This window comes from Rhea americana, unplaced genomic scaffold (assembly GCF_003343005.1).
Source record: "Rhea americana isolate MKP2758 unplaced genomic scaffold, rheAme1 scaffold_9, whole genome shotgun sequence".
In the NCBI taxonomy this organism is placed as follows: domain Eukaryota; kingdom Metazoa; phylum Chordata; class Aves; order Rheiformes; family Rheidae; genus Rhea; species Rhea americana.
Window position 1 is genome coordinate 3,000,883 of NW_028187088.1, and position 25,001 is coordinate 3,025,883.

Below are 25,001 nucleotides of genomic sequence, written 5' to 3' on the forward strand. Positions count from 1 at the left end.
AAAATACCAAGGATTCAAATTCTTTAAGCAATCTGTAGCAAAAAGTAAACATTCCCTTTGTCCTTATTGTGTATGCGGTGTCTTTTCCCCTTTTCTTTCTACCTTCATTGCCTATTTTAACCACAGAAATAACAACAAMATTAAGTCAATTCTTTTCTGGGTTTGCTGGAACTTTTAGAGATCTCAAACACATGTATCATTTTATTTAAATACACCTCTACCTTTCTCTTAATGCCATGTATTAGAAATTGTTGTTAAAAAAAATTGTTGATTTGGAGAGCAGTCAGTCTGTTCCATTTCAGCTGGCTCAGCATTTACTTTATGCTGATGCCTGTCGTCCTCTAGCTGTCAGGTACAAGTCCAAAAGAGGACTTGAAGTTTTAATGTAAAAAAACAGTAGAAAAACATATACATCATGCCTTGTTACACAGGTATATGAGGGTACACGCACACAATATTCAAAAAAGAAAAAAAAAAAAGGAGGCAGCAACACTTTTTTCCTCTTCACTGAAGCCACTCAAAAATTTTAAGTGATAGACTTGCAACTGCAAGAGTAATTGAAGCACAAGGACAAGATTTTAAACTCATTTCTATTACCGTTAAAGATCTCTCAATACACAGTCCTAGACTAAAAGGAGTTAACTCTACTATTCTATCAAATTCCTTTTAATATAGTTACATTTTAATCAGATTCAGCTACAGTTTCAGTTGTATACTACAGCATTCTGTTTCAAATTTCTGTGAACAAATACTGAAAGCTGCTTAATGCAATAAATAGTATTCTCAATTTTGGTGGAGGCTAAAGTTTCTGCTGATTTTGGAGACAGCCATAAAAACACACTTTAAAGAATATTTTCTACACTGGAACTGCTTCCAAATATACTTCAGTAATGATTAAGAAACCACTCCTTTCAGTTAAACTGGACAGAATTCTTTTATTTCATGACGGACTCTATACTAGAAATGGCACCTACTTATTGATTTAGCTAATAAAAGTAGAATTAAGTATAAATAAAAACAAGGGTGAGTTACAGAGAAATAATGACTTGGCATTACCTTAAGCACACAAATAAAAATACTGCATAAAAACTATGACCAAATCTACATAGTGAATTTTTCCCCATATAGCAGTACCAAGCAGCATTTTATTTACAGAGGAATTTTTCAACATTAACAAACTCTCTTAAGATAGATGGAGCTATACCAACAAAAGACTTCTCTCTGAACAGCTTATACTGGCTGAAGAACTGCTGTTTGCAAAAGCACTACTTGAAAGAAGTCATGTCCAGCCAATTCACAGATCTGACTGAAAACTATTTCTAAAACCGACAAATTTTCAGTTTAACTTGCCCTATGACTGCACAATCAGCAGAGATATCCTGAGAGAGAGGAAGGAACTACATGACTAGAAAGRACGGACGGACTCTGGGGGACTGATTGTTTCCAGACATTTTCAGATCAACTGAAGCTATGTATCTATACTAGGGAACTGTTCCAAAACAGGTACACCAAAAAAAAAAAAAAAAAAAATTCTCTCTCTGGAGTGCATCATTAACTTTGGTCAAGGAATTTTACAGGATGGATGTAGATGTACAAAGTCCAAAGTCATGAAATTAAGTGAAGCATCTATATAACCAGTTATTCTTATGAGAAAAAAAAATGAACCAAGTATGTAATAGTTGTTTTGCATAGCCCTCTCATTCTCACAGTAACGGTTATAATTAATAAACAGTAATTCCTGCTAAAAATTCTGTGCATAATCAGAGAATTCTGTAACAGGATTCATTTGGTTTTTGCTTTCTTTACACATATCATCAGCACCTAAAAAGCTGCCTGAATTCACCACTGATTCAAGCGCAAAGACTACGCATACAACAATAGCGAAGCAACTGCAATTGTGGAAGCCTTTGACAACTTTTAAGATATTTCTTCGTGTTATTTCCTGTACTCCAGTTCCTTTGTCTGTTACAAAAAGTTACACATGGATTAGCTATTATCATTTCTTGCAGGGAATGAAAATGAGAAACAAATGTAGTTGCACCCCAATAATTCATGTTTTTTTTTGTTTTTTTTTTTTATTGTGGAAGTGCCATCATAGGGCTTAAAATGCAAATATAGGTAATTACAAGAGCTAATTAGCCTGCGAAGAAAACAGAGTCTATTCTCATATATAAATATTTTTCAAGTGCTCTTGGTTTAGACAGAAGAATTCTGAACTAACTCCATAAAAAGATGTATTCTCTCTAAAGTGAAACCATTTTCTATTTAGACTTACTTTTGGCTTATGTTTTTGCTCTCAGCAACCTGGCTTAGAAAAATGAAGACAGTGCCAAGACACTAGTTGCTGACTTCTCTGCCAAACAATTCTTCTATTGTTTTTCAGAACTTAAACTGACATCTTTTGAGATAAAGTAGTAGTCAGAAAACACTCTAAATAAAAGAGCCTGAAAATTGGGCAAGCATGGCAAATCCTCATCAACAACGTCGCAAATTCACACAGCTATTCCCGAGTTCATTATTTTCTTATTTTTCTCTTCAGAAAAGGATAAATTATGCAAAAAGGTGATCAAATGCCTTTAAAAATTTCATTGCATTCTTGTTATTCAATTTAGACAATGTTGGCGAAACACTACACAATCTAATTCTTGGTAATGAATAGCTTAAGTGAACATATCTGATTTATGAATTACCAATTTCCAATATTATTCTTACTCAGTTCTCTTATATACCTAGCTTACTAGACAAAATAAGAACTTGGGTTTCTAATATTATTATACACTGATTCCTAAACTTGTTCCTCCCAACRCAAATGAGAAATAATTAAATGCAAATAAATTCTACTCCAGGAATGCAAATAGTGTTACATTAAACAGCTTTTACTATCTAAGTTCTCTTTATAGCACTGAAAGCTATTTTAAGATATTTCTGAGGTATATTCAGCAAATCTGGAATCAGGAATTGGTTCCTATCCATTGAGACAGTTCACATGTCTGTTCCAACAAATACTAGTCTAACAGCAAAAACCACATTTGTGTCATCCAGGAAATCTATATTCCCACTCTTCAAAGTAACTGAAAATGAACAACACATGCTTTTTCTTTTCTTTAATAATGAAAGATAATACTGATTCCAAATAACCAAACCCTGCATACTTAGGCCCCTCTAATAGAGAGCTATTGCAAAGCCTTTTGGAATCTTGTGTATACAAACTATAGCAATGTAGTTTTAGTAATAGTCAGGAAAGTCATTGTCTTTTGGATTTATGAAAATTAATCACTTAGCAGATGTCAATAATTTTGCATTGCAATGGACTGTATGCAGGTAAACAAAATTATTTTCAGAGTTGACCAATATCGAGATTGTATGAAAAAACTCCATTTAGGCTTCCTGTTCCATGTAATTCCTATAATTTCTYTAATTAAAATAAAATCAAATCTGTAATTTTGGAGAAATAAGTTGTATGAATGATGATTAAAGCCCTATTACATTTATATACCACTTGTTATATTTCCAAAGAATTTGCTTCTTGAGAAAATAATATGAAAGGATTGCTGTTCCCTAATCCAAGTACCATGATTCGTAGTTGAAGAGAATCACTTTTCAAATGTGCACATGCTTGGACACAACAGTCATGTCTTTTGGGAAGCAACGGAGGAGAGAAGTGAATATAAATTTTTATTTTTCTAAAGAAATAATCAGTCCATCCTTTAGGCTTGAATATACCTCACTGTACCTTCCTCCAGCCTATAGCACCCTAAATTCATCTCTATCTCCAAAAAGATCTAAGGTTTCTGAAACTGGGTACAAGTTAAATATTTCAATTCCATTTACAATCTGAAAAACAATTCAGCCTTAGAGTCTCCTTGCCAGGTAACATCTCACTTCTACAAAACCTGTTGGTAGAAAGCTGATGTAACCAAGTTACACGAATTCAAATGGACAGTCAACCAGCAGGCAGTATCTGAAGATCCTGTAAATTCCATGTTCCTCTTTTAACATCTCTGTGTACAGTAATGCTTAAGTAGATTAGTAATATTTTCATGTTTACACAGTTTATTTTCAATACAAATAAACACCAATACATTACTACAAGGAGAGTATTATATCTTACCGTACAGCAACATTTTGCACACATGGGATGTCTATCAAAGCTTTAGTGATATTAGTTACAGATACTCTGAGACCATTGCTAAGAGTCTGCACAACCATTCACACCTACATGGGTAATAAACACAACATTCCTCTGATTTACTAATATTAAATGAATATTCTTTAACAATTAGTGTTTTCTTAAGTACTCAAGAGCAACTGAACTAGGTCACTTAAAAGTCCTTACAAGCCAGTGCCAGGTTTTCAGCAGTGAGTAGTAGCAGGCATCCTGGAGAGACTGTAAGGACAGGAAAGACGCACAGTGACACCAGCCTGAACCCATCCCTGCCAAGCCTCCACGAAGATTAGCTTAGGAAATCATAAGCCTCAGAGATGGGGTATTAAATGAAAGAGGTGACCGCATAGTATTCTTCCACAAATGCAAACTTACAATCCACAACACACCGAGCTGCACTGTCTACATGATTTCACAGTTTCCTTAACCATATATTGTAACTAGTGCCAACTCTTCTTGTTCTGGAACTCCTACTGCTAGTACTTGTACTGAGATACAGAGCAAACGACTGTTGCCTACTTGCTTCGTTTCTACCATTTGTAATCTTATAGACCTATCACACCCTCCACCTCAGTCCTCAATGTAGCATTTTAGGCATTCTTCTTTTAAACAGTTTTCATATCTTTGATCAGCCTTGTTAAATTTTCCAGGATCTTTTCTAGTTCTACTATATCCTTTCCCCATTGATTCGGTACTATTTCACCATTAAACTATACTCTTATTTCAAATCATGCTTAACTGGAACGACACTATTTCAAATGTTAAGCCTTTACAGTTGCATCGCTTTTTCAACTGGAGTCTCATTTTAAGAAGTCCGTTCTCTCTATACTGTGGATCAAGGCCACAACTTCCATTTTTTCTTAAATGATACTGATAAGACATTCTTTGAATATCAATAAAAGATTGTATTTTCTGGTATCCTGAGGGCAACAATTCTGTCACTTCATAAGTCTAATACCATAAAGAGGTCAATTAAGTTTTTAGAAAGTATTGCTGCCTTTCAAATAAGAGAACTTCTTAAAAATAGWGCTGGAAATCCTTGTATGAAAAGGTCAATCAAAAGCATAATGACAGAAAAGCCYTAAGAATCAAAAAGAAATATCTCCGTTTTATATTCCAATTGAAATGTTCTAAAACACTTTCCTGAAAGGCTTAGAAATCTTCTAGCACTGCCAGGAGGTTGTGGCAAGTGGTAATAGGTGGAAAGGACCCTCCAGTCTCTACAATAAACAAACTATCATTGGATATGCTTGGACAGCATTGGTCACATACTAGAGAGCAACAAAAAGGTGGACATGTATAGATCCTCTATTTCCTCTTCCCTACCATTACAGTGGGAGCATTGACTGTCTCTTGGTAAATTAATTCTTTCTGGAAAGACTAACAGTTAAAGACAACAAACTGATACAGCTGYATGCACATTTTTTTAAATACATACAGAGCTTCCTTGCTGAAGCTTTAATAATATTAAWTCTATGAACAGACATTTGCCCTAAGTTTACTTTAACAAAAGGGAAATAAAAAGACTCAATTAAGATATTGGCTCAGAGAAAGGGGAAAAAACAAAAACCCCAAAACTTAAGCAGCTTTGAGGAAAGACATCTCTAAAATTGTAGGATCTGGCCCCTCAGATGAAGAGATAAAACAGCATCTATCGTCTGCAGATYGCCAGTACACATATCCAAATCACATAATTCAACAAAAAAAACTGCTATTACTTACCAGCTTCTGCAAAGCAAGACTGATAGTCTAGCTTGCTTGAATGCCTATTTCACAAAATCTGTGCTACTATTAACAACAATTAGGATTTGTATGGAAATCTTTGAAAAACAGTTTGAATGAACATGGAGCTTATACTCCCTCCTTATACTGCTGAATTCAGTATTCAACACGGTACACTATGCACTACAAAGGCAATCTTCTTCCTACCTTAAATAAGAAGCAGATCTAATCTTAAAAAAATTAAGGTAGCAAGCAGTAGCAAAATTTGCAAAGAAACTTATTTCAATTTTCCAAATGCTACCTAAAGATGAAAATAAAAACAACTAAAATTCTTCAGCGCTACACWGATGTGCATTTGTTCTTTAATTTCAGGAGAAAAATGGAGGGAGAAGTAAACACCAGATATAGAAGAAAAAAAATCCTTCACTAAAATAAAGCCTCTACAGAATGTCATTACAAACCTCATCATAATTTCTTGTTTAAAAACAGTGAGCTACTTACAAAAGGTAAGCATGAAAATATTTTAATGGGCCTTAATCTTGTATCGTTTCACCCAATAATCTTTAATCTGTTTTTGTATTATAAATATCTCCTACAAATAGACAATCAAATTAGAAAAAATTATTCAAAGGGAGAGCCGAAGAATGTAAAATATTTAACATTGCCTGCCTCAAAACCAGTAATAAARATGCACAAACTTTTGAAGAATTCATATTATTCATTTCCATCTACTGTCCAGATAGCTCGTATCTTGAGGACATCTTTTTCCTTTAAACCCAAGAAACCAGTAATCGTATGTAAATCCTTGTCTCAACTTCATATAGAGTATTAATCATTCTCTCCTCAGCTGCCAGGACTATAAGCCAATCCTATTTCAGAGTATTTGCAGAAGTACAAAGCAATCRTCTTTGTAGATCTTCTTTTTCATGAAAAGTACTTATTCTGAAGAAATGCATCCTTTCGGAAGGATGCACTCTCTCTCTCTCCCCCCTCATTCAACTCCTTGCTTATTTATTGACACGATTCACAAACAGTAATATCACTCAATAGATTGCTTAGAGTTGCTGATATGCATCAGCTAATATCCAGATACCACAATCTTTCTGGGACTTTCASCTCATCAGCTCTCCAAGTACCTTTTTTTCCCCCAAGCCGTTACTACACCAACAAGTGCATCACAAGAACATAAAGCAGTAACTCTGGAAGATGATCAGAGTCAATTATTGAAAATAAAATTGCAGCTTCAAAGATTCACAGACAGTATTTATATACTTTGCTATATTACATCTTTAATTAAAGTATAGTTTGCAGACTAATAATGGTTAGTATCACTTCTATGACAACTGGAAGAACAACTGGAATGAGAGAGAGAGGGAGAGCGCACGCACGAGCAAGCATGCAAGCACACGCGAGAGAGAGCACGTGCACCCTGAACATATACAAAAATAGCTCATAAGGCAATACCAGCAGCGAAGTCCAAAACAAATATTTTCCTTAAAAAACTCTGTACAGTACAGAATATGGTCTGAAGAAGCCTGAAAGCTAAACTTCTTTCAAAAGAAGAGATGAGAACAGTGCTTTTGGATTAAAAAAAAAAAGGTACTTAAAGTCAAAACCCAACTTATAGGAATGCATTATGAAATTGGATTCCCYTCCTTTTCTTTTTCTTTCAAGCCCTTAGCATGTGTCATTATAGGAAATTAGGTCAAGCAATCTTTTTTCTTTTTTTTTTTTCTGTTTTGCTTTTACCATGTCAGTACCTAATTTGGAATGCAACCAATGAAACAGGACAATTTATCTTAAAGAAAGAAAAAAAAAAGACAGTTTAGTAGCTCTTGATTATGTTTTCCTTACAAGGATCCTCTGCAGAAAAGTTCATATTTCAGTTTAGAACAGTAATTAGTGCTTGTGGGAAAAAAAGAACACTGATTTTTTTTCTACAGTGATATAGTTTCCTGTAACTTTTACATGATGATACACTAGTAGTTGTTCAGATGAAAAATATTTTACAATCTACAGTGCAATCAGGATTTAAAACAATTAGCTGCTTTCGGTGTAATCTCCCTTCCCAYTTAAAAGGGAATGTTACTCATTTCTTCTCAAAAACTGTATATGAAGAAAGAATWTTCCCCATAAACTTTACTTATTTTTAAGGACACTAACCATTYCATCTAACTTTCGATTAAGTTATTAAAACAGACAAGCACACACATACAACTTGTAACTGCATGTGCAGTACATGTGTTGATTGCCCCCATCCTTTTCTCGATATTGCAGTAAATCTTTTTTAAAACTCCACAGAATTTACCTTCACCACCAACAAAAATAGCACTTAAGCTACTTAAAACATACTAAAATACATTATATTCAAATCAGAAACAGGCATAGTTGAACCTCTTATGCTCAGATATAAGAGCTAACAATAATTTTCACAGGGACAATACTGTAAGGGCTATACTCCAACATCTAATGTTAGTCCCAGGCGACATTTAAGGGACATATTGTTCAGATGTAGGGGAAAYTTGACACCTACAAATCTATGGGTCATGATGGGATGCACCCACAAGTGCTGAGGGAGCTGGTGGATGTTGTTGCCAGGCCAATCTCCATCATCTTCGAAAGGTCGTGGAGAACTGRAGAGGTGCCTGAGGACTGRAAGAAAGCCAATGTCACTCCAGTTTTCAAAAAGGGCAAGAAAGAGGACCCAGGCAACTMTAGGCCAGTCAGCCTCACCTCCATCCCTGAAAAGGTGATGGAATAGCTCATCCCGGATGTCATCTCCAGGCATATGRAGGAAAAGAAGGTGATGAGGAGTAGCGAGCATGGATTCACCAAAGGAAACTCACGCTTAACCAACCTGATAGCCTTCTAGGATGGAATGACTGGCTACATAGATGAGGGAAGAGCAGTGGATGTTGCGTACCTTGACTTCAGTAAAGCTTTTGACACTGTCTCCCATAACATCCTCCTAGAGGAGCTCAGGAAGTGTGGGTTAGACGGGAGGACAGTGAGGTGGATTGAGAAGTGGCTGAAAGGCAGAGCGCAGAGGGTCATCATCAGTGGCGTGGAGTCCAGGTGGAGGCCTGCGGCTAGTGGAGTTCCCCAGGGCTCAGTAACGGGTCACATCCTGTTCCTTTTTTTTTTTTTTAATCAATGGCCTGGATGAAGGGACAGAGTGCCTTGCTGATGATACCAAGCTGGGAGGAGTGGCTGATACAGTAGAGGGGTGGGCTGCCGTTCAGAGAGACCTGGACAGGCTGRAGAGCTGGGCGGAGAGAAACCTCATGAGGTTTAACAAGGGCAAGTGCAGAGTCCTGCACTTAGAGAGGAATAACTCCATGCACCAGTACAAGCTGGGGGCTGACCTGCTGGAAAGCAGCTCTGCAGAGAAGGACCTGGGAGTGCTGGTGGATGACAAGCTGACCATGGCCACTACGGCACATTGCTGGCTCAAGAAGGCCAATGGTATCCTGAGATGCGTTAGGAAGAGTGCTGCCAGCAGGTTGAGGGAGGTGATCCTGCCCCTCCACTCARCTCTGGCGAGGCCTCATCTCGAGTACTGTGTCCAGTTCTGGGCTCCCCAGMACAAGAGAGACATGGAGCTACTGGAGAGAGTCCAGCATAGGGCTACAAAGGTGATCAGAGGGCTGGAGCATCTGCCCTATGAGGAACAGCTGCGAGAGCTGGGCCTCTTTAGCCTGGGGAAGAGAAGACTGAGGCAGGATCTTATCAATGTGTACAAGTACCTGAAGGGAGGGWGTCAAGGAGATGGGGCTGAACTCTTTTCAGTTGTCCCATGCAAAAGAACTAGAGGCAATGGGCAAAAGCTGAAGCACAGGAAGTTCCGCCTGACCATGAGGGGGAATTTCTTCACTGTGAGAGTGACRGASCACTGCACCAGGCTGCCCAGAGAGATTGTGGAGTCTCCTTCTCTGGAGATCTTCAAGGCCCACCTGGACACAATCCTGTGCAATGTGCTCTAGGTGACCCTGCTCGAACGGGGGAGTTGGACCAGACGATCTCCAGAGCTCCCTTCCAACTTGTGATTCTGTGAAACTAGCTGCACTGTATTTGGACCTCTCAGAGTGTCCTTTYTCCTTCAGCAGTAAGAAGCAGTCTTTTGACAGGCATTTAGCTGTACAACAGACAGTAAACCCAAACAATTTTTTCATACTGTAAGTGAAAGCAGTTCTGCATCATTTCCTGCTAAAATGAAAAATTAATTGCCTCAGCACTTTTCTGAGGTTAAAATAATGCAAAGGCAACTATTTGTTTAGTCATCACACCTCAAGAAGACAATTCATTACATACTTCAAAAGTATCTTCATTAAAAAAAATAAAAACACTCAATATTCTATCTTCTAGAACAAAACTACATTCCCCTGTAGACTTCTTAGCCAAGAGTACTGGATAATTCCCAAAATAAATACTGGCATTACAGAATTAGACAAAAAAAAAAGTGCCAGAGCAACAAGTTGAACAGTATCATGTCATTTACTCAGGCAGTTCCAGGAGCCAAAACATGATCAATCCATATGGTGCAATTATGCATGCATTAACATTTACRGCATCCAGTCCATATTCTCTGGCTTTTAGGCCCCCAAAATTCAATTGGTATTGCAAAGTAAAGCACTGTGAAAAATTAAAGTAAACAAAACTCACAAGTTCTACACTGCTAGTCACATACCAGACTTTGTAATCCCACAGATGAAATTCTCATCATTATCAAGTGAAAATTAGCAATGACTATTGGATCACTTCAAAAAGATCAACAAAAACATTCTTTTGATTTAGCTAATGAAAATAACTCAATTTTGTTAAGAGAAAGCACAGAACTGGTAGATGAGCTGCTGTTGCCATTTCACAACCATTAACCTCTGAATTTTTATTTTCAGAGTTGTCCTTACAGTACAGTTGTTTGTCTTTTTTATTTTTAAGGAGAAACAGCATTTAAWATTATCTCCAAATAGATTCTTCAAGTACATTAAAGAAAAACAAAACAAAACAGTTCAATGGCACAAAACTACATCTTAATAAAACTGTTCCCAAGAAATGCTCCATATCTACTAAGAAAATCAAAGCTTAGCATTCAATAATCAAATATTTCTTCATCTAAATATCATGAAAGCCTCCCACACAAAACCACAGGTATGTTGGTAAAACACGACACTACTTTTGTAATGTTCCTGGTAAAGCAGTTTGTACTTATCTAATGACCRCAACAGTATTTATCTTCTCTCCAAAACAAAACAGCTTTCCCACAAAAAAGCAAAAATTCCTCCATTACAAGTCATAATTTTATGCCGAGTTTCCACAGTAACATTACCATGACATCTGAAGAGACCTGGAGCTGAAATGGAGAATGAATCACTCTTGTCACGGCCAAGCCAGCAGAACGTATCAGAGAACAATCCCACCCCTCACTTTCCCATTAACAACGCACAGAGCAGACAGGAGTCTCTGTACATATAGTTTCATCAGTTGGATGGATTCCTTTGCCAAAAGGAATGGGAACCGATCTGTGAGAGACAACAGTTCAGAAGACACAGCTGCCTAACCTAGGTTAATCTAGTGACAGCACTACACGGCAAAAAGCTTAAGTTCAATCCTTAATCTATACTTTCTCTCCTTGTAAAACCACCGAGTGCTGTATGAAGTCCTTAGCAGCACGCAGATTCAAATAATTCAAAGTCAGTTAAAGAGCAATCCTGATCTAAAGGAAACACACAGCACAGATCCCCCTCAATAGGATGACCAGACTGAAACAGGCAGGTTTGTATGAAATACAGGACAAAGTCACAAACAAGCAATTCAACTTTGCTCTACTAGACAAGCAAGTTTATTACAGCCCCCTATCCTCACCTGTGCTTTTTGGGGAGAAAGGAAGGAAAGAAGGTAAGGGGGAACCAGGAAGAGCAGATAGGTGATATTTAAGCATTGAACTAATATACTTCAAATAAAATCTTCAGCCTGTTTTAGATATGTTGCAGGTGAGAATGTATGTGCACACATTCTCATGTGCACACATCAGTCTCAGTGGATTACAACCTTCAAAAAAGTAAAGTAATCCATTAGTATATCGAGAGCTTTTAAACACATCTRCTAATTACTATGATTAGAGCGAGCTGTCCCTAGTGCTCATTCTCTTTAGCTTTCAGTCTAGGGAAAAAAGTAAGCTTAATTAAAGTAACAAAAATAAAAGRTCTGGAAAGCATGCCACATGAAAGTCTTGACTTTTCAATATTTAATAYTGTATCACAAGCAAGCTCTAATTTTGACTGAACAGCAGAAGATCCTGGAGGGTTCATTTCAGACTGCAGGCATTTGATACTGAATTGACCTCACAGTATTTACATTCCCCTTAGGAAAACCTGGCATGCTGTCCAACTGGGGAAGATCATGTCTAACACTGCTTAAGCTATGAGTGCTAGAAGCAAGTAGAATAATGGTGAAAAGAATAGGGTGAATGAGAAGGGCACATATATAAAAAAAATAAAAGAAGGATAAGGAAGGATAGAAAAAGAAGGTCAAACAGCAGAACAAAAAAAAAGACAAGAATCAGAAGCATTTGTTTTTTCTGCTAGAAATAAATCTCTAATTTTTCAAACTAGAAGTGCGTACAGGCTTTTAAACTACTAACAAGCAAAATTATTTCAACTCAAATTAAGAAAAACAAACAAAAAGAGACTTGGAAAATTTGATCCTGCTTGAAAGAAATTAACAGCTGCCCATTACAGCTTTGTCTGCATTACATCTGATTCCCTGGTATGGCTGTCCTACCAATATTAAATCCAGACAGGAAAGGGTGTGGGGGAAAGAAAAATGGGAAAAAAAAAATCCACACTTATAAACACTTTCTACCATTCCAAGTGCAGTTTTAAGATATACCTATCAAATTCATCCATTAAATCACCTCCCAGTGCATTGACCACCCCCATTCATTATAAGCCTACTTCTGCAAAGAAATTAGATATGAATACAAAAGCCAGTCAGCAAATTCAAGCCAATATTTTCCTAGAAATGCCTATCGCATCTTCAAAAGAAAAATATGTTTTTTTTTCTTTACAGATTCACACTACCAGCTACAGTCTCCTGTATAGTTTCACCAGGCCTTGTAAGTGAGAGAGGCAGGTTCTCAATTAGCTCCAAATTCTTTTCTTTACCTCAATGAAAAATTCAATAAAAGCCTTAGGTTACCATACTTTATCAATTTATTTGAAAAATCCTATTTCCCAATCACATAAGCTTATTTTTAAACAAATAAAACAACAAAATCATTGAAATTGAAATATTATTGTGGAAGTTAATGTTGATTAAAGTACATGACTAAAATTACAACACCTTAAGCCCTCATTAAAAATTGAGTGCTCTTCTGCCCGCTTTAATGTTGCCAAATCCCATCTCAAAGCCAAACGGGCGGGGGGGAGGCACGACAGCCTTCGTTAATGAATGAGGATTGCAAAAGACTGTCTCCCGCTTATTTAAGAAGCAGAACATTAATAATTCCAACTCCTCAACCAGTTGCAATCTCCCAGGTAGCCCAAGATGAAATCATTCTAGGGCTCTGAAACACAACAAACCCCACCTGCAAACTAACAGGACATTACTGCTTACATCAACAGAAATTTTCTACCTGTCTCACTTTACATGTTTTTCCCCCACCTGCAAAAATAGAAAGATTTTTCACTTAACTTACGTATTAGAGCTCAAAAATGTTTTGATACAGAAGGCACGCAAATAAAGGATTATAATGAAAAGGATAAAGCACTGACATGTGAACTGATTGCTGAATTTGATAGGACTTTCTGTTGTTTTAAACTACAAAGTGAAAAATCAGAAGCCAAAGAAATCCTGAATTTCTTGTTAGACAGGTTTGGCACTCTCACCTGAAGTTTTACAAAAGCCACAATAGAGTGAGCTCTATTATGAAGCCAATTACAAAAATCTCTTTAGCATTATGCTTAGGATGTGTTCTCAATATAAGAATGAAGAGCACCTCACAAAAAGTTTGGGCTTTTTCCTGATGTCTAGAAATCTTTTAATTTTTTTCTTTTTTATTTTAGAAGTGAAGCATGGACACATTCCATGCAAGAAATCTGGGGTAGAGGGTGGGGTAAAAAAGCACAAGAAACAATAATGTTTTCTTCCTGTAAATCATTAAAACCACTACTGACAATGAGAGGGCCAAAAGGATATGTTTTCATTTTATTTATATTTAAACAGAAGTCACTTCATGCAGACTACTGTGTAACACTCAAATAATTCCAAGATTTCATATTTTATGCTGTTTACCCTGTATTTCGTATTGCACTCAGCTAGATTATTAAGCAGATACAGGTTTTTCATTGTTTATCTGCTTATGAGAAGCAGATTTTTTTTTTTAACACTAACTGTGGCAAACACTCTAGGGAAAGTTTTAACCTGGGAGAGATTTTTAGTTCAAGTTACCAGAAGTAATGTCCATTTAGAAACTGAATTATCAGACAGACAAGAACTGCAGAAGAAAAAATACACGGCTTAGACTGATAATAAAAATTGGTCCACCTATTCCAACAGTGCTAAAACGATTCTCACTGTTTTCCTTCAGTTGAATCTCTACACTACTTCAAGGCAAAGTTTATTAAATAGACTTGCCATCTGTAGTACTGTCAGTTCATTGTTATCTGAAGTTGACAGAAAGGAGGAACAGAAGAAGGAGAGAGAACATTTGGCAGGTATTGGAAAATATTTTTGTTTCAAAGCTCAGCAGCATTGCATAGTTACTTGCATACAGAGAAAAGAAGAAATCCTAAGTCCTTATTTTTCTATTGACTACAAGCTACTAACTCAAAAGACTGTATTAAAACAGATAGAATCTCTCAGACTTCACTCATCATTCCTTAACAAACCAGTCTTCAGTAGGGRAAAAAAAAAAAAAAAAAAAAAAAAAAACATGGAAATGCCTCAGCGATAAAAAACCCTGGCAAGAAAAAAAAGATAGGACAGTATTAAAGTCTGAGCAAAGTACCAGTCCTTCGCACTACAGCATGTACTCATGCAGCTTACGATGAACAAGCTTTGCTCATGGTTGCAGCCATTATACATATCTAATATGTAAGACATTACTTTTACATTTTATAGCAGCAGATTTTCCCTACAGATGGCACAAGACTTCCATAAACAATTACATAAGGCACCAAAACTATTCAGAATTATTACAGAACAAATCAAAAAGCTATCTCCTACCTGATCAAGGATGAGCATTTGACACAACCCAGTAATTTTTTCTGTTGGATGAACTGAACATCTAAGAATATCTTTAGTGATACACACAGCCATGGTATTAAAGATATTGTTAGATATTTAATTCAGCCAACAACAAAAAAAATAGACTAAAATGTCAAACGCGCTTTTAACTCTGTAAAAATAAATTTTAAAAAAGGTAGCACCACACTTCTGTTTACTAATTGATCTACTTTCGCAGAAGAATTCTACACATCTTCACTCAGATGTATTAAGCGTGATTGATCCCACAAGAATCAATACCTACCTCACAGCTGACACCCAATTCAAGCATAAAAGGTAAAGATTCTACCATAAAAGAGATTTAAGATCAGAAAAGATTATATGGATTTCTAATTATAGATGCAAGTTAAACCTATTCTGATCAAAATTAACTAGCTATTAAAATAAACATTTAATATTATGATATCAATTGCTCAGAGTTTTGTTTGTAATTGTCCTTCTCAGCCTTCTACATCAATCTTTACAAAAGGTTTCAATCAGGATGTTTTAAATATACCTACAGGATTCTCTTTGTAGATGGAAAGATACACAGGAAAGTAGCCTTAGAAAGTGACAGAGGCAGTCTCTCTCTCTCTCCCCATATTTTTTATATATATATATATATATATATAAAAGCAGTAGTCAGTTTCTTGATGGAAGGAGGCAAGCTGGCTACCTCATCATTTTCAACATATAATCATCGATTAAAGACTTTTCCCCAGGGATCTGAAAGTACTACTTGTTTATTCTTGTTGCTTACAACATTTATTTCAAACTGAGCTTTCTGCCCTTCCTATAAATAAAGTGTATTGAAAAACTGTCAAGATGTTGTCATCTGTTTCTACACATCCCAAAAGACAGTCTCAAAAATGATATATATTGGACATCAGTCAGCAGCTGCTTAGTCTGTAGAATTTAACACAAACAAAAATATAGGAAAACAATATAAAATTACAGAATTTGGCTGAGAGTACAACTCAGATAAAGGCATCAAAAGCTGCCTTTTCTGCAGAGTTGATACATTTTCCACAGTCCCAGTAACTCTGAGTATTAAAGAACATACAAAGATTTTCCATGAAATACTGAAATGAACTGAAATGATTTCCCTGAAAGATGTAGAAGAAAGCATTTTAAAAATCAAAACATTCATTCGTACTTTCCTTTCAAACACCTTTGTTTACTACGGAGTCCTCTTACYTACTGACACACTAAAACATTTGCAGCTAATAAAGCACAAAATTAGTTCTCTAAGTATTTGTTTCTACTAAATGTGATTTGTAATAGATTCTGGAAGAGAAAAAATAGGAAGCTAATTTTAAAGGAGAGATTGCTTGGCAATATATCTCTCCCTCCAAATAATTATCTTATATTAAGTCACCCCAGAGATAGCTACGGAGAAGCTTCTGAAGTGCCCTAAATACGCAAGCATTTTGTTAATTGTTGACATTAAGCTCATTGGCCATCACAGGCCATACAGGCACTCAAAATGCTATCTGAAAACTTTTTTTTCTTTCACTTCACAGATTTCAACTGAGGATTCAGCTCCAGTTTTACAGGTGCAGCGCAGAAAAATGCAACACTAAAYATCTTTTTATGCACTTTTGGTGTTTCAAAATATGGCAATTATGGTAAGTACTATTAAAAACAAATCACTACTTTTTACTCTACAGGTAATACTTTTTTTTTATTTTGCAGTTTCCTCAGACCAGCTGTTTAAAAAGAACAGATTAAACCTGTTTCATTATCGGTTTCCTCTTGCAGTAAAGGCAAAACTGGTTTAGTTATCAACTTCACACAGTAACATTTAAGCAAACCTTTGAAAATTCTCCGGTCTATCCAGTACTGGGAAGTGGGAGTCTTTCCTAAGCAGTTTTGTTGGAGCAACTTCCCATTCAAAAACTTTTATATTTCTGAAAGTGGCTACTGATTAAACCTCTTTTCAACATCACCAGCAGAGGATACCTTCCCTTTAACCAGACACAACAGCGTGTGAAATGAGCAGAGAGAAACATCTGTCTTTCACCGTCAAGATAAAGAAGGCAAAAAAAGGAGAAGAAAGAAAAGAAAAGCGCTCAGATTTAGGTATCTACTTACTGAAACAGGAAAGAAAAAAAATACATACTGGCTGGCAGAAATCCCAGCAGTCAGAGCTGTGGAGCTTTACTTCTGGTGTTTGCCTCCAGCTTCACAGGAGTCCACCCTCTCTGATACACACACAGAGGCAAACTGAAGATCACTCTCAACTGCCAAGCCAAAGTCTATCTCAGGTTTAATGAAAGTGTAATTCATTATCAAAAGAGCCAGTATAACATAAACATATGCTGGAAAAACAGGCTTAGCGCAGCACCGCAACCAAATGTAGTTTTGATCCAATACAATAAAAACACTTACAGATCACAGGAAAAAAAAAAAAACACACTGTACCTGTAAGTAAAAGCAAAACATAATGTACACTGAGTAAAATTTTACCTGCAAAAGTCTTACTGAATTGTAACTGTACCAAGTATTTTTTTCTATTGGAAAATTTCACGAGACTTTTGCCTACCAGTTCAGCCATTTTTAGGAGTAGCACTTAATCCAAGGTAGAGCAAGACATGGGTACTAAGATGGGGAAGAGAAAAAGAATCTAAACAACAGTGTGATGGAATAARAGGAGGAAATACTGGCACAAGCCCCCAGAATAACACTTTGAGAACCTATCAATTCAAACATATTTYTCCTGGAGGTTGGAGATGGAAGGAGAACAATGCCTCACTATATTCATATAGCATTGCAACAGCCACCTACGCAAAATTATGATCGATCAGCATTTTTTTTTTTTAACCACCCTTCACACGCTGTAGACACCAAAACTGAAAGACCACAGAAGAATTCACTTCATGGTAATAGTTTCTTAAAATATATATAATAGCTTTCTCAGCCATTATCTACTCAATAAGCAATTAAAACAAAAGTCAGGAAAAAACGTTACCACTTAAAAACTGCTCAAATTAACTTACTAATTTGGTAGTTTGGTTAGAGGTATCAAAAGTATCAGTGTCTTAAACAGTTTAAGGAAAAAAAAAAAAGTTCTCCCATGGTTTCAAGTCTATCTGAGACTAAAGCATTCAAGCTATTATCTAATTTAGAAACACTTTGGAAAAGTAGTAGCTCAGAACAGCCACCACAGGTGTCACACTGCAAAAAAGACTTCATAMATATATATAATTTTTAATTTTCACATTGGTGTTCTACCTGCCAGACTAACTTTGAAACAGGTTCATAGGTTARGGGTAATAGGCCCTCTCAGACCTGCACACGAGCCTGAAAACATATTTTTGCAGGATGAATCTTTGCCACTCTTCCCTCCAGGAGATATTCCACCAAGTCTGCTACCAGGAAATTCATTGTCGTGTCCTGTCCCCCCCCCAATTTCTCTTCCTAGCTTTCTATTGCTATCAATCCTTTCTGCTTGGTTTGGCCCCCACTCCATCTCTTTCTGCAGCTACAGAGCAGCCACTTCCACAACCTTCTCCTTTGGTTCTCCAGATCCTCTCCCTTCACCCTCTTCCTATCACATCCCCCTCCATYAGCTGCTTCTTGGACACAAGCCTTACCTCTCCTCCTCTGACCCTATTCCTTCATGTATCTAAAACCTGGGAATGTCCATTCCCAGTTTCTGGAAATGGACACACCTGTTCACCTGCTCTTCCTTCTCCTCCCGCCGCTGTGCTCCTTTACAAAAGCCAGCACCTTCCACAACTCCCCCACAGTGCCATTCTCAGACAMACACTCTTAATTTCTTTATGCCTCCTCACATTCCCCCCTCCACCCCAGCCTCAGAACATATGCTTCTCCGAGGGCTCCCAGGAAGCACAATTCCATCCTTCCTACAGGGAAAACTGCAGCAGCAGGTCTAACACAGGACAAGAAAACATTTCTCCTAACAGCAGCACTTTGAAGCGTTGGAGCACTCCCTAAGCAAGCAAGCAAGCATTCCCAAGCAAGGGCCCATGCAAGGCACTCACCACACTAAGCATTTTTTGTTCTTGAAATGTTCAGCAAGACAAAAAGTAAATGTTAAAAAGGATAATAAATTTGGTGGCATTCCTAAAAAGTTCTTCTTTTCAGAACAGCTTTGCCCATTTCAAAAGGTAAAAGATAGCAGGTTAGGCTGTTTTAACATTATGTGAGCTTGTCTATAGACCTAAAGACATCTTACCAAGAAAGAATGAACTCAGTAAAGGCCAAGAACGAACTTCAGTCTTTCCTTAATTTTAGTAAAATAAATTTATGTCAGAGAAAACCAAAAARCAACTCAGTTTGTTGGAGAAAGGCAACCTATTCTTATTTTTTCAAATCCAATTTTTCCCCTCTAGAAAGGACTTGTCTGTAAGCATGTCTAGTTGTTCTTTGATTTTTCTGGAGAAAACTTCAGATTTCTTTTATCGCAATTTCTTAGCTGAAAGGGAGAGAATCTTTAAAATGTATACAAACACAAAGGATCAAACAAAAGCTGAATTCCTAATCAGCATAGGTTTATTTTAATAAACAATAGAAACTCAAGGCTGAATGAGACCTTATTGTCTCATTTAACTGCCTAATAAACTTCTATTACATAGCTTGGAAATTTCGAAGTTTCATGTCTACAATAAGCAAATCCATATTGATAAAAAGCCTTTATAAAAGCATGCAAAACCTCTACCTAATGCAACAGTGAACTCACCTCAGCTTTGACTTGAGTCTGCCAATGTCTTGCTTCAGCAAGCAAGGGGCAAACACTGTTCGGATGAATGCTGGAGAATTTAAGCTTCAAAACACAGCCTTAAAATGCAACTTCGACCACCTTAATTCTTAAGTTCTTAATGGCATTTACCTTGCAAGCTTACTGTCTGAAAAACATCAGTACTACTGCAGTTAAAAAAAAAATGTGTATTTCTAACAGCCAAACAGCTCATCTAAAGATGAGCTTCTATAGAAGCCAAATTATATTGGTGCAAAACTCCTGCAGTAGCATCACTGGATGCCTTTTAAACAACTTTTGTAAATTACGTAAGCTAAATAATATTAAACAGGTTTAAAAATAAATACAAAAATCCTAAAAATCCTTATAGGTTCAGCATTCCAGGCAGCAAGGAGGGCAAGGSAAGTGAATACCTGAGTTTAGATATTCTGGTGGTTCTAACCAAAAGCTTTCTATTTTTTTAAACATAGATTAAAAAAAATGTACACATACATGTATACCTATACATACAAACATATTTCTGTAAATTCTATAGCACTCAAAAAAACAGTACATTGGTGCCTAATGATTAGACATCACAAATTACTAGAAATATCAAGTCTAAAATTCTCATTAAACTTAGTACGCAAGAGATCTGAAACTAGTAACTACGTACACACCTTCTTTACTAATGTGTATCATAAGGGGATTATCACACACATCTATTTTCTTATGCACTTACAAATAAGTAACTTAGGCTTCCCTCTCATGCCACTACCCAGATCAAATCTGTTTTGGAGATAGAATAAAGCCTTTAACTTTTCAGAACTGATGATGAATATCCAGGACACTATGCATAAACAAAYAGCCCAATGAAAGAAATGCTCCTGGCAGTTCAAAGGAAGATCTCTAAATTTGCAGCATGTAATAGCATCCTTCTCAAACTGACTTTTCCCATACCTTATTTTACTTGACATAACACCAGATATAAGTGACAAAAAAGCTCAATGAAATAATTCAGAACTCAGATATCTGAGTGTGTAAATTCTACAATCATACAGCTCTACATATTAAGTAGTCCTGTATTCAAGATAAAAGTTTAAACTAACAGAAATTACACTCAAACCAAGTATTAGTTCAGAAAAGTTTAATGATAAGAGTTCCCACTAAGGAATGACAAAGAGCTATCTATGCCCGCTTCTAACATTAAGGATATAGAAAACAGATTTTCGCCCTCCCACAAGGGCAAAACAGTTTAAGTATGTGACAATTCTCATGAAAACATATGCAAAATATTAAGGCAKTCTACTATTTTCTACTCCAAATAACTGGTTAGTAACCCAAACTAATCTATACTTAACATTCAATGACTGAGAAAATATTAGTTGAAAGAGGAAAAAAAAGGTACACAGCAACAACCACCAAAACACACACACATACACGCACACACTCTTAGTCTTCCAGAGCAGGGTAAAAACCTCTGTCCTTACCAAATATTCTTACACAATTCTTCTACCAATCCGAAAAAAGATTGGGGGAAAAAAAAAAGTGAAAAGATCAAAGTCCTAGCTAGCATCAACTTACTAATATAACCTTATGTAAAAATAAAAAACTTTGCTACGCAACTGCAATGTAACTTTTCACCTGATTTGCTTTAGAATATATTTCTTTTTTAGAGGCAGAACAAACTTGCTGTCATAAAAAAAAAACACATATAAAACATGGTTACCATTTGGCATTTACTTATTTGAAAATACACATCCCAACAAAAATAAGWAGTCCTTTAAAAATAATCACATTTCAGTATGGTCTGTACCTCAAGTCATTTATTTGAAATGCCAGACCGAGGCAGGTTAAGATTTAGATGGCAATTATCTTCTCGACACTATCCCAATTTGATTATACAGTGTTTACTACATCAAAGCCAGAAAAAACACAGTAATAGACTCAGTGACACACCCACTTGGAACAGCAAAGACCTATTATTAAAGAACCATAAAAATCATTTTCAAAAGGTTTTTATTTTCAAACACAGTTCAGTGTAAGATCTTACCATAAAGCAAAGATGTTAAATAATTCCACCTAACATCTGGGGTACGACTTCAAATATGTGGGTTGAACAAAAATATTTATGTGATCGGGAAACCTGACTATCCTTCTTGTATAACTCTCTTACTGGAAAGATTACAGAAGTTCTACAGCCAAGTTTCGCAAAGCTGAACCCATCAATAGAGTTTCATTAACACTCACTCCCTCGGTTTTTATTTGTAACTTACACCAGAACATAAAGCAACGTATTTCATTGAGACMAGACCATGACCAAGTTTTCAACAATTTTAGTTTTAACATAGTCTTACTGCACTGTAGTCAAAATAATAAAATAAGTATTAGTATTTAGTTCATTTTAAAGAATCAAAACATTCAAATGAGCAGGTTGCAGGTAAAAATCCACATGTGGAGATGCCTGTATAGAGAAGGTTGTAACAACCTGTCCTGTTTCCCACTCATGCAGGAGCACCATGGTAGTTTGGACTCTACTACTCTTTAAAGTAGGCAACTTTAAAAAGAGAAGCTATCACTGGGAAGAAATTTAAACTCTGCCTGAGAGGCTATGTTTGTCGAACAACAAACACATAACTAAGGATGCCAAACTGGTCATACCATGTGAACCTTTCAGCAGACTCGATGTTACTATCCCTACTATCCTCCTACGCCTATCAAATCACAGAGGAGTGTTGTTTGTGCAGCCTGTTTTCAGAGATGCAGCACAATTTAATATAAACAGAGCTATTTAGTGATGACTATCAGCAAAATTATCAGCTAAATGTATATTCTGACAGTTATGACAACACCATGAACACACTATCTTACAAGGACAAGAGTACACAAACAAGCTACCACTCGGAAAATTTGTGCATAAGCTTCCAGCACATCAGTCACTCTAGAATAGCTATCCACATGCATGTTTTTACTCTTCAGTGAAAACCAAAGTTGCTGCTTTCCCATTACTATAGCCAACACATTGTTCATAGATTTATTCTGTGATAATGAGATCAATCTGAAAACACATGCGTGATTTTTTTTTTAAATGCATTATATACACACAAATACATTTTTAAGCTTCCTTCTTCTRTATTTAACATGAAGATGACCAGAAAGCTGGAGACAAAGTCCTTAGTACGTTCCTGTCCTCAGCCAGGTGTTATTTTCATTGTTTGTTATACAACGCTACTGTAACATAAGCTAAAAGAAGGCAATACACAACAGTGAAACAAATCACAGTCTATCAACAAGAAGGCCCTTTCTAGACAACACAGCACCAATTCTGATTATATTTTTGGAGCATTATCCTTCAGTTTATTTTTTTTGAAGTTTGTTTACAGTTATGATCAAACGCTATTATATCTGTATGGGAAGACCTGCCGTGCCATGTAAAATAAACCACGCAAACACTTATATAATACCTATCTCACAACACTTACAAAGCAACCTAAACAGATTAGCCAACTTTTGCCCAAAACTGTTTGTAAAATGCAAAAAAACCTACATGCAGTCTACAAGTTCTATTACTGTCAGCAATCCTCACTCAAAACTGGTGACACTACTAACTTAAAGACAGCAAAACAAGCAAACAATGTAGTAAGGAAAAATTTTTGAATGAATCAAAAAAAAGTCTGCAATTTGTTAAAGGTCCTTAAATAAGCAAAAGCAGTATATTAACTAAACAAATGCATCTAGGAACCACTTTATTTTTTTCCAGATAAGGGTGGTTTGATCATTTCAAGATGAACAACTTCTAAGAAGTCTGCATAATCCGACTAACACAATCTTTGAACTTCTACATATGAGCTCTATTTCTACGCATCTAATTTAAAAAACTAATACAGTGAACCTACCAAAGCAGACACACTCCTGAACATACACTAAAAATCTAGATTTAACCCCCCCCCAAAAAAAAAAAAAAAAAAAAAAGAAAAAGATGTTAGAAGCTGATACAGGAAGTCTGCAAAATAACACATTAAACCTTCTATTTGGCTTTAATCAAATAAAGCATAATTACTAGGGAACAAGGCTGAATTAGGACTCTTTTCCTAATAAGAAAAGTCTTTCTGCAAGCATTCAGAGCATGACACTGTATATATAAGCGTCATATAAACACACAGACAAACTCAAGATATTTTTTGACTTGCACTGGCATTTGTTGATAGACGGTTACACTCACTACAGAAATTTCCTTTGACTCAACTCTGAATCCTTACGCAGCTTTAATTAAAAGTATTTACACCATAACTCCATAAATTGTTTTAGCAATGAAGAATTTATTAAACAAATCTTGCATACTCCTTTTAGATTTATACTAACAGTTACATTTAGTTTGGAATATATTCAAAACTATAGCAACATTTAGACAAACCAATTTAAAATTATARTATAGTAACAGATAAACACTCACTTTACATAGTATCTTGCACCTTCAAAAGTATAAGCTTCCTCCCAGCCTGTGGGTAAGTCTGGAAAACAAGCAACAAAACATTCCAATTAACTTCTGAAATTATGCTATTCATACCAGTCTACTCCCTAATACTAAGGTAGTTAAACATTGTGTATCTTTTTCCTCAGATAGAAAACATTTAGTCGTTTAATAAATATTTTAAAGTTGGCTCACAAAACTTTCTCAACTTAAACTCTGTAATCTAAGAGAAACAACRAGATGAAAACCTAATTTGAATTTCTCTTTCTCAAATAATAACAAGAAGGTTTTAAGTGTGTCCTTATTTAACAGTTAAACTTCAGCAGCATCAAATTACTTGATAGATATAGAGATCTAAACAAAATCAATTTACTGAGTTTGTATTACATGCAAGTCACAAGCATCTTAACAGGCATGATACAGAATAGCTTTGTGGTGTAGTTGGTATTAGCATAATTCCACCACTGATGTGACTAACAAGTGTTTCTGAAGTATTTACAACTCTATTCAACTTTATATGAAAATAATTTTCAATGCAAACCTAGTGTGTATACCTTTTTCTTTCACTGCTAAGTACCAGTCTTAAGAGTCAGGAGCCCACATATATATATATATATATATAAAAAAAAATCTCTATGGAAGAAACTAGTGGTCTGTTTTTTTCAGTTAAAAGATTC

General features: G+C 36.0%; 1 protein-coding gene across 2 annotated transcripts in view; it reads right to left on the reverse strand.

The window, feature by feature from the left end:
- The window catches only part of PLEKHA5 (pleckstrin homology domain containing A5), a 172,855-nt gene extending 148,494 nt beyond the window's left edge, over positions 1-24,361 (reverse strand). For both annotated transcript variants that reach the window (XM_085324065.1, XM_085324064.1), the window contains exon 1: positions 24,307-24,361. The gene's annotated coding sequence lies outside the window, so the exon portion shown is untranslated. The remainder of the gene's footprint in view (positions 1-24,306) is intronic.
- Positions 24,362-25,001: the final 640 nt, after the last annotated feature.